General features: G+C 58.0%; 2 protein-coding genes across 6 annotated transcripts in view; both read left to right on the forward strand.

The window, feature by feature from the left end:
- The window catches only part of RPS24 (ribosomal protein S24), a 1,165,472-nt gene that overhangs the window by 928,337 nt on the left and 221,274 nt on the right, over nucleotides 1-15,861 (forward strand). The gene's annotated exons all lie outside the window — the stretch shown is intronic.
- Nucleotides 33-15,861, forward strand: part of ZMIZ1 (zinc finger MIZ-type containing 1) — a 233,722-nt gene continuing 217,893 nt past the window's right edge. For 4 of the 5 annotated variants that reach the window (XM_049646258.1, XM_049646262.1, XM_049646260.1 and 1 more), the window contains exon 1: nucleotides 73-453. The gene's annotated coding sequence lies outside the window, so the exon portion shown is untranslated. Of the gene's footprint in view, nucleotides 454-15,861 lie in introns of all 5 variants that reach the window. The other variant, XM_049646263.1, reaches the window with a different exon arrangement.

Raw genomic sequence — 15,861 nt, forward strand, 5'->3', positions numbered from 1 at the left:
GGTGCGGCGCGGCGCGGCGCTCCGTTCCGTCCGTAGTTCCGCGCCTGCTTTTGCCAGCGGCCGGCGGCGCGGGGCCCTTTGGAAATAGAATAGCCAATGTAATCTGACACTTCAACTTGCTCGGCTCCGGGCGAGTTGATTCACTTACTCACCCCCTAACGCCGAGTTCCTTTTCACTGTCTGTGGACATTAAAAAAGCGAGCGGCGGCGGGCGCCCGGGAGAGCAGGCGACCGGGCGGCGGGCGGGCGAGCAGCGACCCGGCGGCCGAGCGAGCGAGCAGCGCCGGCGCAGCGCGGTGACCCCAGCCTCCGTCGGCGCGGAGCAGGAGCCGAAGCGGAGCCGTTCTCGGCGCCCTCGCAGCGCTCTTCCCGGCCGGAGCCGGGCCTGCCCGGCAGCGGCCGCGGCGGCAGCGGCGCGTCCTCCAGCGGCGGCAGCGGCGCTCGCAGCGCCCGGTAAGTTTGGGGCCAGAACAGGGCGCCCGCTGGCCCCGGGCCTTCCTCCCGCTCCCGGTGGACTCTTGGGGTGCGAGCGTGGGGCGCTGGGTGTTGGGGGTTTTTCTCTTTAAGGGTCCGCCGGGACCAGGCAAGCCGGGCGAGCGGCCGGCGGCCAGGCTCCGCCGCGCTCCCCTTGGCGGCCCGGGGCCGAGGCCCAGGCGACCGGCGAACGCCCGGCTGCGCGGAGCCGGCTTGGGCTGCGCGCGGGGGCCGGGGCTCCTCTGGTGTGCGGGGCGTGAGTAAGGTGGTGCGCGCGCGGACCCTGTGCCCGCCTCCTGTCGGTGCGCCTCCAGCCCTCGTTCTGTACACCCAGGCAGGACCGGGATTCGGTCAGGGAGGGAAGGACCGGGATAGGACCACCTCGGTCTCGCACGTCTCGTTTGGGGAGACGCGAAGTTGTGCGCCCGTGTGTACGAGAGCCGCCGGAGACGGCGCTGGATTTCGGGGTGGCAAGGGGTGGTGATGTTAAGTTGTGCATCTGAATTTCCAGGGAAAACACACACTTTTGTAAATGGGAGGTGGAGGCGCGGTTAAGTTGTTTGTGTGTGAATTGCCCGGGGAGACGCGGCGCACGGTACCGGCGGAGAACGCCAAGGGGTGTGTGTGTGTAGGGGCTTCCCGTAGGTCTTTAGAAGCCGGAGGGGCGCTAAGGCCACGGCCTGGACGGGGCTGCCCCAGCCAGGAGGGGAACCCAGAGGGAAGATGTGCGTGTATGTGCGCGCGCGCTGCAAATACGAAAGTAATTTCTCCGTGTTCTTTCTTCCTCTCCGTCTCCGGCGGCGGCAGCGGCCCCGGGGGAGTGGGAGGCCGGCCGGGGCGGAGGTTGGGGGGCCGGGCCGGGGCTGGAGCTGGGGTGGGGGGCGGGCTCTGGAAGCTTGTTTCACATTCCTGGCGTCTGGGCTGGGGAGAAAACAGTGGGGAGCGCGGCCTCAGCGTCTGGGGCGCGGGCAGCGGGCGCGCGTCGCCCCCTCGCCGGGGACATCTGTCCAGGAAGCCAGGCGGGCGGGGAGAGGGCGCGGTGCGGAGGGCAGGCTCCCCGCCCCGGAGCAGCGGGGGCGCGGGCGAGGGGCGGCCGCCTTCCCGGCCATTGTGCGCCAGCAGATTTTCACGGGAGACTGCCCCGGAGCCGCCGGAGAAGGCCGGGAGTCGGCCTCAGCCCCGGGTTTAAAAGACACTCCAGGAATGTAAACAACCCGGGCAGGAGGGCGGGCTGGCGGGAGCGCGCCGGGGCAGCGGTCCCGGCCCCCCCACCCCCACCCCATCCCTCCCTGGGGGACAACCCGACGGCGGGGCTGCTCAGCGCTTACCCCTTTACCTGCCACAAACTTTTTCCTCCTCTGCCTTCCCTTCCCACCTCGCCCCTCTAGCCGGGCACAGAGCGAGGGCCTCTCCGGAGGCTGGGGCACAGAGCGACTAGCACCCGGTGCCTGATCCTGGAGGGCTGGTGGCCCGGCCCCTGCTTGGGTGTCCCCCCCTCCTGCCTGGGAGCCGCAAGCTTCCTTGGGCAGCGCCTGAGTAACTGGGGCTCTGAGAGCTGCCTGCCTGCCTGCCTGCCTCCCTCCCTCCCGCTGCTCCTTCCCAGCTCTCCCCCTTCTCCTCTCCCCTGACTGCTTTTCCAATGCCTTGACATGAGGGAGGGAGATTTAACTTGGCAGCCCAAACAAATGTTCTCTCAGAGGTCCTCCAAGAAGCTGGCGGCTGGGCTGGCAGGGTGAGGGCACTGCTCGGCCAGCCTTTTCCTCCTCCCTGCTCTGCCATGGCTGTTTGGAGCCCCCTGGGTGGACAGCCCAGGGCATGGGAGAGTGGAGCCCAACCCCGCAGATTTAAGAGGGCAGTGAGAAGCCGCCTGTGGAAGCCCCTGGCTTGGCGCTGGGCAGAAGCTGCAGGGATCTGCCTCCGGGTGCCAAGGGTTTTCTGGAGGCTTTTCTTGAGCAACAGTTTGTCTTCCTGCTGCAACCTGGGAACAGGGCCTGGTAGACCAGAGGGTTAACTAGGGCTGTCTCCTCCTCTCTCGTGGGTGTGAGGACAGGCTGGTTACACAGGGCAGGGCAGGAGGCCAGAGGCTGTTCCCAGAGGTGCCTGCGTTTGCTTATTATTGTTTTTTTGAAGGTAGAGATAAAGAGGCAGGCGCTGTGGTTGGAGAATGAGCAGCTTGGCTGGCGTTGAATTCGGACTTGACTTCCCTGGCGTTGGTACGGTCCCGTGAGTTTAAAAGTTGTTTGTAAGCTATCAGGGAAGTTTAGAACAGGGGGCCAGCCCCTAGCTTTCTCTGTCCTGGCTGCTTTTTGAGGGGATCCAGGGTGGGAGTGTGGTGGGGGGGGGGAGCGGGGTGGGAGTACGAATTCCTGGCCCCTTGCTTCCCCTCTGCCTGGCCCTTGTGGTGTGGTTTGTGAATGCCCCATGCCTTGCACTGACCTTTCTGTCGTCAAGTTGAGGATGTTGAAACACCAGCATCAAACAAAAGACACATTGAAAGCCCTATCTGCCACAGAGCACGTGTGACTTTGGGGCCAAGGGAATGCATCTGGAGGGAGATGGTGTTTTCCTCTAAGTTTTATGATTTCGATTGGGTTTTGTTTCTTTCTCCCAAAAGGACAGAAGCATCTCCTTGTCCCAAGTCATGAGGTTATGAAATGCTGTGTTCACATGTAAATCTCAAAACTTTAGACTTTCGAGAATTGGTGGCAGGCACTGTAGCTGGGGCGGGGGCTGGGGGGGGTGGTGCAGAAGCAGGGAGTTTTCAGGAGTTTTTTAAACGGGTTTTGGGTTGGGGTTTGGAGGCACTCAGGGTATGGCTCACAGAGAAGAGTCGGGGGTAAGAAATTGCTGGACTTCTGGGAAGCTTTGATAACTAGCCCCGTCTTTGCAGAGAAGGATTCCTCGCTTCTTTGTGGGGACAATATGTCCCTTTTTCCTCCCAAGGAAAAAAGGGAGGAGGATCCTTGTTCCTTTCACAGCCAGGAACAAAGTGAAGAAAGGTCCAGAGACTGTGGGGTTTGGCCACAGGACCACAGTTCCTCACACACACACACACACACACACTCCCTGAGCAACAGTTACACATTATCTCCATACCTGGCCCCCAGAGATGTGCCCTCACATAGGACAGGTGTCCACCAGTGACTCATCCTGGAAAAAGTTGCAGAGGGAAGGCTCCCACCGAGCAGAGCTGCACATTTACTTTTTCCCTGATTGACAGAGATGGGGGGTAGATAAGGAAGGAAGGCGCTCTGAGGCCTACTGTGTCCTGGGAGTTGTGTCACAAGAGTACCCATGTGTGAAGCCACGGATACTGAATTCTCAGGCCTTGGCCAGTGTCCAACACGCAGCCGTGACCCTCGCCTCGGGGTGAGGCATTGCTGTAAGAAATTTGGGCATCAACAAGTTAATTTCCGGAAGTTTCTCTGGGCACTCTGTCACGGAACCAGGAAGCAGGGCCTGCCGGGTTGTGACTGGGTCCCCTACGTTTTCATTCATAACTTTGCTCCCGAGGGCTTTTGCCGGGCTCCTATCACCGCCTCATCTTTATGAGGTTCCTTGGGTTTTGTGTGGACAACAAAGGCCGGGCTGCAGTAATTACCCTGGACCCTGCTGCAGCCTTGCCTGGTGGCTTGCTCTGACCTCTCAGCAGGACACGGTGGCCTCTGTCCACGCCCTCTGAGAGGGAAGTTCTTTGTCCCTGGAGCCCCTGACTGTGGGGGGAGGCAGAGCCTGCCTGGGCTGTAAGCTCTAGGGGTGATTCTGAGGTTGGGTCTTGTCCTCAGGGAGGATGAAGAGAGGCTGAGAAAGCCAGTCCCAGGCACAGGCTCTGGAGAGAGACCCTAGAAGACCCTTGGTGCGGTCTTCCCAGTGCCTGAGGAGATGGGGGGAAGAGGTGTCCAGAGGCTGGCTGCTTTGGGCCAGTAGCTTCACTGCTGGCACTCAGTCTTCTAATCTGTAAAATGGGTTCAAAGGCAGGAGCGCTCTGATCCCCCTGGGTTGCTATGAGGATGAGACAGATGTGAGCATTAGAGCCCTTGGCATGTGTCTTCTGAAGTCCTGGCAGGCTCTGGGTGCAGAATGGGACACAAAGGTGTCGCATTGGAGGTGCTGGAAGCATTTTCTAGAAGCCGCTTCCCCAGGCCTACTTCCCTGGAAGCTTATTATCCAGTCTCGGCTTGCATGCATGCCCCCTGTGACAGGGCGCTTACCACCTCTGGACAGCTGCTGCCTTCAGTGGACAGCTATGTTAATGTGCTCTGCTACATGGCACGCTTTCTGGAAAGCAACCCCTCCTGACCTTCACTTTGGGCTTGAGGTGCTGGGGGTCCTCCAGACCACAGACTCATTCCTTCCTGGAAGATCACAGATTCAGGACCATACTGATGGCGCTGGGGATTGGGGTCGGGGCAGGGGCCCAGGCTGGTGCCACAGACATGTCTTCAGGGTCCCACAGTGTGAGGATTGTGACCTGTGGGGGGCCCAGAAATGTGTAAGACGGTTCCTGCTCCTTAGGAGCTTGTAGCCAGTAAGGCCAGGAAGATCAGTCCAAATAAATAATTAACCGCTACCAGCTGGCTGCCTGCCACAGGGCGCATGACAGCAATAACCACAGCCCCTCGCCTTTGTGTATGGCACTTGGTGGATTTAGAAGCACTCTCCAAATTTACTGAACTCCAACAACAACAGTGGAAGCTAGCTTCTATTTGGAATTACCGTCACTTAACAGAGACGAAAACCGAGTTGCGGAGAGGTAAAGCGACCTGTAGCTAAGCTGGGACTCAGCCCCGGGCCTCAGAGATGCCTGCACGGCTGCCACCTTCCTAGCCCACCCACCAGGCAGGGACACGGGCGCAGAAGTCAGTGTGACCGCCGCAGAATGGGGCCTAGGGAGCTGAAGTTAAGGAGGAGAAGCCATATATAGGCAGGGTCACGGATGGGCCTACCTGTGTCCACCCCCACCCCTACCGCCCCCCCCTTTTGGCGGACGCAGCCCGTGCCCCCAGCGGCTGGGCTCCTTTCCTTTGGCATCGTGTCTTAGCAGCCGGAGCTTGCTCTGAACCCCAAACGCTGCCACTTCTGCTGGGGCCCACGTGTCTGTGCGTGGGGCTTCAACCCCATCCCTGGCCCTAGAGCAGGAAGCAGAGATGTTTCCAGGCCCCAGGTCCCTGGGCGGCCCAAGGCTCTTCCCTGGGCTGTGATGGTTTCTATAGATACAGACGTTGACTCAGCCTGCCCCTCCTCTGGCTGAGTCAGTCCCCAGGCTGTGTGGGGTGGCCGCCCTGTGGGGGCTCTTGGGTTCCTTCTACCCCCTGACACGGCCCGCCTGCTGCCCACGCCCCCGTGCCTGGTTCTCTGGGGCTCATGTGCCTGCCGCCCCAGGACGAGGCTGCCGCTGGTGGGGTGCAGAGCAGGGAGCAGCCAGGCAAGCTGAGCTGGCGCCTCCCCAGGAAGCCTGGCCCAGCCTGGCACACCTGTACAGGTAATGACTGTAGCCTGGGAGGGCCCTGGGTCCCGCCTGTCAGGCCCAGCTGCTGGGGTTACTGCAGGATCATGCTGGGGAGGCCGGGGTGTCTGAGCTAATTAGATTTCTTAGATTTCAATGCTCCCCTAATCCTGTTAGCCTGGCTGTAATTGTAACCACTTGAAGGTTTCAGCCGTGGCAGGCTGTTGAGGACAGACGGTGTGGGGACTCCCCTCTGCCCTAGCCCCAGCCTTAGACAGGCAGCTGGGGACTGGGGACTCCTTTTCCAGTTCTCCAGGGTGGGGGCCTGGGTGATGGTAGGTGTTAGTTATGCTTTTCTGCAGAATCTCAACACCACGGAGTATCCGAGCAGGCATGGCCCTGAAAGATCATCTGGCTCTAACCCTTCACTCTATAGATGGGGAAACAGAATTCTGCAGAGGGGCAGGGACCAGCCAGGGGCCTCAATGGCTGGTAGTGGCAGAGTGCCTGGGTCTTGTGGTCTGGCTTTGTGATCTTTGTCCCTGGAGACTTCAGGACAGGTGTGGAATTGTACACGGCTCATGAACCCTCCAGAGAAGTCGATCCCAAAGATAGGGGCTAGGGGGGGTTTCACTTGTCCCAAAGCCTGCTCCCCAGTTGGCATTACCCGCCCCCCAGTTGGGGGGGCCATATGGGTCACCTAGTCTGACCATTACCCCCCAACACACACACACACACGCACACACGCACGCATGGGTCTCCATGCCTACATACATATATGCTGCTACCTCTGATGGCCAGAGTTGCTGCTGAGGCCTCAGGCCTGCCTCTCCTAGGGCTCTCAGACATGGGGGCTTTCTCTTCCTCCCCTATCCCAGATTCTTGATCTCTTGGAGGATCCAATTCAATGCAGATTATTGCTTTGCCAGAAAATGGCAAAGCTCTTCTGACGGGTGGGGGGAGTGGTGTTAGAGTACAATCTCTTTGTACTTTCAAAGGCTCTTGCAAAAAAAAAAAAATTTTTGTGTGTGTGTGTGTCTGGTTTAAATGGAAACTGCACCCACTCCCTATCCTTTCTCCTGCCCTTCCCCCATTTGCATTACCCACAACTTCATTCGTCCACCCACAGAGGTTGGTGCTTGGGGGGAGTTGGGGGTGGGGGTGGCTATGATGCCTTCAGAACCCCTACCCGGGAGGTTCCCACCCAGCAGTCCCATCCTGTCCTCCACTTTGCTCTGAAGCAGCAGGGAGAGGTATTTGAAACCCTCCTGCCGTTCTGGAAGCTCCCTGGCTCTGTGTTTTGCACCCCTGAGCACGTAGTAGAGACCTGAGGGGCCATATGGGTCGCCTAGTCTGACCATTCCTTTTCTAGCCCAGGAAACTCAACTGTGGAAAGAAAGAATTGGCCGTATCCAAGGGCAGCAGTGAATTAGTGACACAGCCAGGCCTGGAACCCTGTCTGTCCAGCCCATTAGCTCATTAAACATTTGAGCATCTACTGTTGGCCCGGCACAGCCCCGTGAGCCATGCTTCGGAGCTCATCAATAAATGCTGTTCCATCTTTCATTGGGAAGGGCCCAGATGAGCCTGGGGAGGACAGGGTCCGTTTCTGAGAGCTCTTGGGGTAAGGAATAAGGAAGGGGCTTTTCCACGGGACTCCCAGATCCTACACAGCTGGAAGGGGATGGGCATTAGCATTCCAACCCGGCAGCGTGTTTCTTAAAAGGTAACCGTAGGCTGGTTGTAGCGGAGATTTGAGGGAAATAAAATAGAAAGCCTCTAGGGAGGATGCAAAGTTTCTCCTCTGCCCAAGCCTATTTAGTCCAAGAAGATGAGTGGCTCCCTCCGTCTGTCCCCCTCCCCCACCCCCCCAGCTCTCCTAGTGCCGACTTTTGTCCTTTGAGGGCTAATGGCCTGCTGCCTTGTTCCTGCTAACACTTCCTCTGCAGATGGGGAAGCAGGGAAGGAGCCCTCTCCCTCTACCCTGGGAGTCACCTGCATCGGGCCCTGATGAGAGCACATGAGGAAGAGCCGGCAGGCTCAGGACAGGGGAGGAAATGCCACGTGCCCCGACCTCACCCTGTCCACAGGCACTTACCTAAACCCCCATCCTGCTCCCGGGTGGACCTTGGCCAAAGACCGGGAAAGCTGGCACATAGCTGTGACCAGCCAGCCCTCTGGCTGAGGGACAGATAGGGCAGATAGACCTCTGGGAAGGGTCCTGAAACCCTTCCTTGGCGTTTTCAAGTGGGGAGGGCTTTTCGAGGGTCTCCGTCCAACCTTCTTATTTGGCAGGTGAGGAGACCCAAAGCCCAGAGAGGTGAAGGGACTGGCCTCAGGTCACACAGCAAGCTGGCTCCCCTACATCAGGAAGGCTGAGTCGTCTGGGTAGGGAGGGGTGGCATTTTCTATTGCCGTCATGTTTTGGTGCTCCTGCTGTTGTTTACATCTTTATAAAAATTTCCCAGGGGTGCCCGGGTGGCTCAGTCAGTTAAGCATCCGACTTCCACTCAGGTCATGATCTCGCGGCTCGTGAGTTCGAACCCTGCGTCGGGCTCTGTGCTGACAGCTCAGAGCCTAGAGCCTGCTTCCGATTCTGTGCCTCTCTCTCTCTCTCTCTCTCTCTCTCTCTGCCCCTCCCCTGCTCACTCTCTGTCTCTTTCTCTCTCTTTCTCAAAAATAAACATGAAACAAACAAAAAAACTTCCCAAAGTCTACCAGAAACATCGTAATAGCCAGTATTTCTTGAGCAACTAATTTGTTTTCGGCTCTCCTCAGACCGCCTGCATTCATTTTTCAGCTCCACCCTTTATGGCACCCATGACTGTGGGCAGGTTATGTTTAACTTTTCCAATTTTGGTCTTCATGTCAGCAAAACAGGCTTCTCAATAGTATAAAAGTAACATACTGCCTTCCCCATAGGCTGAGAAGATGGAGTGCACCTGACACATAGTAAGTGCTCAAGAAACAGTAGCCTCGGGGCGCCTGCGTGACTCAGTCTGTTAAGCATCCGACTTCGGCTCAGGTCATGATCTCGCTGTCCCAGAGTTTGAGCCCCGCATCAGCTGTGCTGACAGCTCAGAGCCTGGAGCCTGCTTCGTGTTCTGTGTCTCCCTCTCTCTCTGCCCCTCCCCTGCTCACACGCTGTCTCTTTCTCTCTCTCAAAAATAAATAAACATTTCTTAAAAATTAAAAAAAAAAAAACAAAGAAACAGTAGCCTCAGTCATTGTCATAACCATGGCTCCCACCACGCCCGGCATAGCTATGAGTGTCGTGTGGCCTCCAACTTACAGACAAGGAGACTCCAGTCAGATGGATGGCTCAATGCCACCCGGTACCTCAGGACCAATCACAGCTGGACCTGGGTCCCAGACTTCCTGACCCTCAGCCTCCTGCCACCATCCGCAGTCTCCCCTGTGTAGCAGGAAGGGCTGGCAGGTCATTGCTGGCATTTAATTGAGTACATTTTAATTCAACGTAGCAGGAAGGCCTGGTCCCCTCGCCGGGGCCAGGGTGTGGAGACTTACTAAGATGGAGACTTACGTCTGGGTTCCGACCCGAAAACCTCTCTCTCCTCCCCTGCAAGCGGAGGCTAGTGGTGATGCCACCTCCCTCCAGGTTTCTTGCCGTGTGAAGAGGAGAGCAGGAGAGACTGGGCCTTGTCAATCATGGTAACTGACTGTGGGACCTCAGCCAGTAGCAGACCCCTCTGGGCCTCAGTTTCCCCACCTGAAAATCATGAGCTGGGACCACATCAGCATTCCCCCGTGTGGGCTCTCAGGACCCCCAATCCATAAAAGGAAGGACAGCAGGGCACAGCCTCCCTCTCCTGGGACCCTGTCCCCCCTTTTGGCCTCATTCAGCAGGTTCCCAAACTGTAGGACCCTCTTCCCGCCTCCCTTTTTTATGCACAATAGGTGTCGAAGCTACCAGTGCCAGTCTTGGGAAATGCCAGGCTGCACGGTCACCTCCCACTCTGGTGTCAATGGCTCGGTCCCCTGGTTGGTTTCCCTGCTGCAGAACTGCCTTCCCAGAGGGGCCGTGCACAGTGGGGAAGTGGGGGAGTCGAGGGCAGCTTCCACGTGGACGGGATCCGGCCCCCATCCCCAGCCTGCTTTCTTGGCCCGTCCACCTGAGTTCTGCCCCTTAAGCCTGCAGCCCTCTGTCACTTTCACTGGCCTCCTTTTCTTTTATTGTTACCAGACCACAAATCTATGGCTGGGCAGTCCCAAAAGCAAGGCCAGCTTGGCAGAGGTGTGGGACCTCTGCCATGTCCCTAGAGATGGGCCTCAGAGACACACCGGCTGTTAGGGCAGGAAGAGCCTTGAACTCCACCCATGGGGGCCAGGCACCCCTGAACCCGTGTGCGCACCTCTGCAAGGTGCACGTATTTTTTGCAAGTGCGTGTATTTTTCTGGAGCGATGGTCCACGGCTTTATTCAGGTCCTTAAGTCAGTTCGGACGCCCGAGAGCCGTGTAACAAACAAGGCCTTCATCCAAGGGTCTAAAATAACCCTGGGCCCTGAGTGGAACAGGACCGCTGCATTGTCTTTCCCCACCTGCTGTCCGCAGACCCTTCCATTCCAACTCCTTGGTGTCAACCACCCTAGCCGTGGGGGCATCTGGGCTTCTGACACCGGCTTCCAATCCAGCTTGACATTGTACGGGTGAGGAAACCAAGACCAAGGGAGGGCAGGGGACCCGCCCAAGGTCGCCAACAGGACACAAGACCCGGTACAGGGGCTGGGGTGGCCCCAGGGGACGGCCTCCTTTGCTGGCTGACCTCACTGATGACACCATTTGGTCTTGCCCTCTGTGAGTGCCTCTGTGAGGTGTACCAGGATTTGGGGATTCGTTGTCCCCAGAAAGCTAGGGACTGGGTGAAGGGTGAAAGTGCCCACTGCCCCTGCCACCGCCTCTTCTAGGAAGGCTGGGCAAGACCGGTTTAGGGCATACTTCCTCTGGCTCAGGAGGCCAGGTTCACCCCAGCTGTCTGCACTGCCTACTTATCCCGCTGTCTTGGGTTAATGTTTTCTCTTCAAGGGCCGTGGGGCTCACTGGTATTTACGTATGGAGAAGCACTCTATATTTTCAGGGCACCTTGCTGGTATGAATTCTCACCGCTGTTGGTGGGGAGAGGCAGACCGCGGCCCCGGGGAGGGCTCGAGGCTGAGTTGGGCTCCCATGCAGGCAAGCCCACCGCGTGACCACAGATGAGTCACTCTGCCTCCCTGGCTCATAGCCCTCGTGTCCCTGACTTTCTGGGACCCTGGAGGGTGGCCTCTGTGGCTGGCGGTGAGCACGTCGGGGGACTCCTTGGCCTTCTACCTCCCTACCTGAATTGCTCAGCCCTCCTGAGCTCCGGGACCCCTTCGTGCATCCCATCCTGGAAAAATAGAGGACATCTCAGGTGTGATTTCTTGCCTGGTGTTGGGTGATGGGGCCGTGGCTGAGAAAGGAGCTTCCTCGAAGCTGTGAGTTCAGCATTGATTTATCTTCTGCAGGAGGACAGCTTTCTGATCCTTTCACCTCAGCCTGGGCTGACGGCATCAGTTTGACATGTGTCCTTCAGCTGCAGGGCGTTCCCTTTAGGCAGAAGGAGCGGAGCCGCTTCGGGGTTTCGAATCCTTGAGGGCCCCAGGATTCTCGAAGCTGTCTGCCTGGTGGCTGGCTGCCCTCCTAGCCGGCTCCCCAGAGGCAGCCGGGCCAGTGCCTCCTTCGCCTCCCCTGACAAGGGCTCCAGACACTACTGTACCTGGTATTCTTGGGGCCTCGCATCCTCAAGACTTCAGGGAGCTTGGCAGCCACCTCGTCTGATAACCTGTCCCACGGATGCCACCCCCGCAGCATCCCCACAGAGCACCTTCGGGTGTGGGCTTGCACACCTCCAGGGGCAGGCTGCTCCTTGACTCTCAGAGGCTCCCTTCACCTAGGAAGCTCCATCTTATGTGGAAGGACGCCTCCTCCCAGGACCCAGTGCTCATCTCTGGACCACACAGAATAGGGTGAATTCAGTTCTTGTGAACTCCCTCCCATATGCTACGTCAGAGATCTCGCCTCTCTAGGCTGAGTCCAAGGCTGGAGTGGGCAGAGTGGGCTTCCTGGAAGAGGTAGCCTTCTATTCCCCGGGCCTCCTCATTATCCGTGTCGCTGTTTAAGAGCCTGGGCTGGTTGGAGACCTCAGGCCTGACCTGGAAATGGTCTGACGCAGGTCATGAGACATGGAAATAGGCTGGGGAGGCCCCAGCAGTGGCTCCTTGGGGTCTGAGGGAGAGAAGGTGGCCTGGCAGCAGCTCTTCAAGCAGGGTCAGGCAGGCCACATGATTCCAGAAGCATGTCTATCTTGTAGTCTCTCCTGGCACGCTTGCCTCCCACGGAGCCCGGGAGAGTAGCTGGAGGAGGGGTGGTGGCTATGAGAAAGGCTCCCCTTTCTGCCCCCACCTGCCTTCTTACTGAGTCCCTGTCTGCCCAGCTCTGCTCCCTTCTGCCTAAGTGTCCTGATGCCCCAGAGACCTGGCGTGGCACAGGGCCCTGGATTTGGAGTCAGAACTCCCGGCACGGCCTCCTACCGACGGTCTCCCCTGGGGCTGTCCCAAGAGTCAGAGGGGAGGGCCGGCGTTTTGCATGTTGTACCGTGTCACAGCATCAGGGAGCGTGATGTTTTGTTACCGTGTGTGGGGACGATAACGTCAGCACAGAAAGGCCCCGGAGGTCATCCAGGCCAACCCTCTCATTTAGCTGCTGAGTCTGACCCCAGAGGGGACAGAGGCCTCCCCAAGGTCACAGGGCAAGTTCGTGGCAGAGCTAAAGCAAAACTCCAGGCATCCTGCCCATCAGCCAGTGCCTGCCCCCTGTCCCTGTCACTTGACAGAAACCCCTGGCTAGAGACACCCAGGGGGAGATCCCTCCATGGCTGTGGCATCTGGCTTGCCTGGGACTTACCGTCTTTGTCTCACAAAGCTCCTGGGCCTTATGCCTTTGGCCGTGCCCACCAGAACCGCTGGCCCTGGGGGCAAGCAGGTGTTCCCCGGGACCTCCATGAGACAACCGGCTCCCCCAGCCTGGCACCCCTGCCTGGGGCCGCTGCCCTGTAACAGGGCGCTTGCCTTGACTTCCTGCCTCAGACAGGGCTAGTTTGCACCCTGCCGGCTGTTACCTTGGGTGGAAATAGAGTCTCCAGAAGCCCACCTGAGACCCCTCACCTAGGTATCTGACCCAGCTGGCTGCAAGATGTCACCCTGGCCTGGGACACATGGCTTGAATATGTGGCTCTAGTTTCAACCTGGTGTGACCCCCCCCCCCCCCGCAAACCCCCCATGGCTCTGAAAACCCAAAGACGCCCAGACTGTTGGAACAGGAGGGACCTGGGCAACCAACTTATCTCATCCCCTTCTCATTCCCATTTCTCAGATTAGGGAGGTGAGGCTCAGAGAAGGAAGGAAGCTAGCTGCAAAATCAGCGAGATACTAACTCCTTCCCTGCCCCCAGCCAGCCTGGCCTCCTTCCATCTCCTGCCTCCCCGAGGCTGAGTCCTGAGGCTGCCCAGGCCAAGAGGGTCTGGAATAGGGACACTGGTAATAGTAACTGCTGCTTTTCCTGCAGGGTGCTTCCAGGCCCTTGGGCCAGGCCCTGCCTCCCTGCCAGATCTGGGGAGCCAGTGCACCTGGGAGGGGGGGTGGGGAGGCAGCACATGGTTCCTGCTGGTGGGTTCCTGCCAGCCTGAGAGTAAGGTTTCCTGGCTCCTCTGGAGCCCCCAGTGTTCTGCCCCTGGGAGAGCAGAGCCTGGGATCCTTCTGTGCCTCCCCTTGCCCAGCCCCCCAAGAAAGATTACTTATTCATTCATCAAGTTTGTTGAACACCTACTATATGCCAGGCACTGTTCCAGGCCCTGGGGATACAGTGGTGAACTTGACAGAGGCCTTGCTTACATTGTTATAGGTGAGACAGTCAGTGAGTCAACAACTTCATGTATGCTGTCATTCTGAGCTATAAGAAATATTTTGACGAAGAACAAATCAGGAGAAGGTGATGTGAGGAAATGGGTGGGGGATTGGGCTTCTTTAGATGGAGTGATCACGGAAAGCTTCTCTGAAGAGGTCACATTTGAGCAGATGCCTCAGGGAGGCAAGAGAGTGAACCCCATGGACATTTGGGAGAAGGGCATGCCAGACAGCGGGAGAAACACGTGCAAGGGCCCGGTGGCCGGAGTGTGTTTGGCATGATCTAAGAAAGGCAGGGAGGCCAGTGCGGGCATATGGTGCGGGAGAAGGTGGAGGATAGGAGAGGAAGTTAACGAGGTGGTCAGGGAGTCATCACAGGAGGCCTTTCGGAACATGGGAAGGGCTTCTGACTTCATGCTCAATAATTCGGAAGCCACTGGAGGATTTTAATTAAAGGACCGAGACTATCTGATATGCTCTCTAAGAGGATCCCTCTGGCTAGTGAGCCAAGAATAAACTATAGGGGACAAGGGTGGAAATGAGGAGACCAGCTGGGCGACTTTTACAGTGACCCAGGTGTGGATGCTGGTGGCTTAGACCAGAGCGGTCAGTGGAGGTAGTGAGACAAGGTCAGGTCCTGGATGTATTTGGAAGGTTGACCAAGGTCATGCCCAGAGGCCCATTGGCAATGCCTGCCCCTCCTCCACAAAGCGGACTGAGTGGCTGAGGCTGGACAGCTGGCTGAGGGCTCCAAGTCCTGTGCCTCTAAGTACTTTTCCTTTTATGCTGTCACCTCTCCTGGACCATAAACTACTCCTCCGTAAGGAGTTCATTTAACAGGAGGAACAGTAGAGGCGTGGCGAGGTGTTCCGTGCACCCTAGTCGGCACTGTAATTTCGCCATTCATCATCGGCTCTCCATTCTTTTCCACTCATCTGCTACACTTTTGTGTCCTCTGCTCTGTGCACTGCCACTTTGTAACACGACGTCACCCTCAAGTGCTGCGGCCAGGGCCTGTGTCAGTTCCTCCACCCCCACAATTCTATGTGAAGAACTCCTACGTATCCTTAAGAGCCCAGCTCAAAAGCCGCACCTCTGAACTCCCTTCCCCGACACTCTCGGACCCCGGGGATTTCTTCCTCCACTGAAATTTCTCCTGTTCCTCTCCCTGCTGCACTCGATTGCCTGCGACCAACCGCCATTGGGGCTGGGGCTGTGCTTCCCTTCACACCCCCTCTTTCCGCTCTGTGTCCTCACAGCCTGGCCCGGGGCCGGCACAGAGGAGGGAACAAAAACATTTCAGTGTATTCCTGGAGCAGAAGCTAGTTGCTATGGAGACAAGGAAGTGTTGCAACTTCCCTGACTTTTGAGGTTGGGGTCACAGAGGGCAGCTGTGTTTTGGTCCCATGGGATCAACCCAGGATGACCATTCTAGGGTTCTTATGGACTCAGAGTCACCTCAGGCGGGTCCTTTCCCATCCCTGGGCCTCAGTTTACCCATCAATAGCATGGGAGCATGGGGGTTGCTTGGATCTCGAAGGCCATTTCTAACGTTCCATATCCCTGTGCCTTCAGTCCTGCCACGTAACTACAGGCGGGCCCTTTGGGGCCCCTCTTTGGGCCTCAGTCTCCCCATTTGGTTCACCTCTCTCCTCTAAAAAGTTACCTGCCTGAGTCAGACACTTCCAGAATCCCAGAGTTTCAGCAGCCAGGTGGCCTTTGATAACTAAACCTGGGATTCTTGTGACCTGCAGAGGCACAAAGAGGGAAGTCTTGTTTCCAGGGTGGCAGCAGGGGGAGCAGGAAGGTGGGTGGTAGGGGAGAGGCCAGGCCAGCTCACTCCGGTCTGAACCTGCGCAGGCCCCTGGTCTCCTTCCCTCACCTTGAAAGTGGCCAGAGCCAGTGTGCGACAGGTGGGCCTTGCTTCGGCTGAAAGCTGTGCCCTCCGCATTCTAGTGTGAGCAGAGGGCTGGAGTGCCCCAGAAGCTGCCCACAGTGGC

Source organism: Panthera uncia, chromosome D2, assembly GCF_023721935.1.
Source record: "Panthera uncia isolate 11264 chromosome D2, Puncia_PCG_1.0, whole genome shotgun sequence".
In the NCBI taxonomy this organism is placed as follows: Eukaryota; Metazoa; Chordata; class Mammalia; order Carnivora; family Felidae; genus Panthera; species Panthera uncia.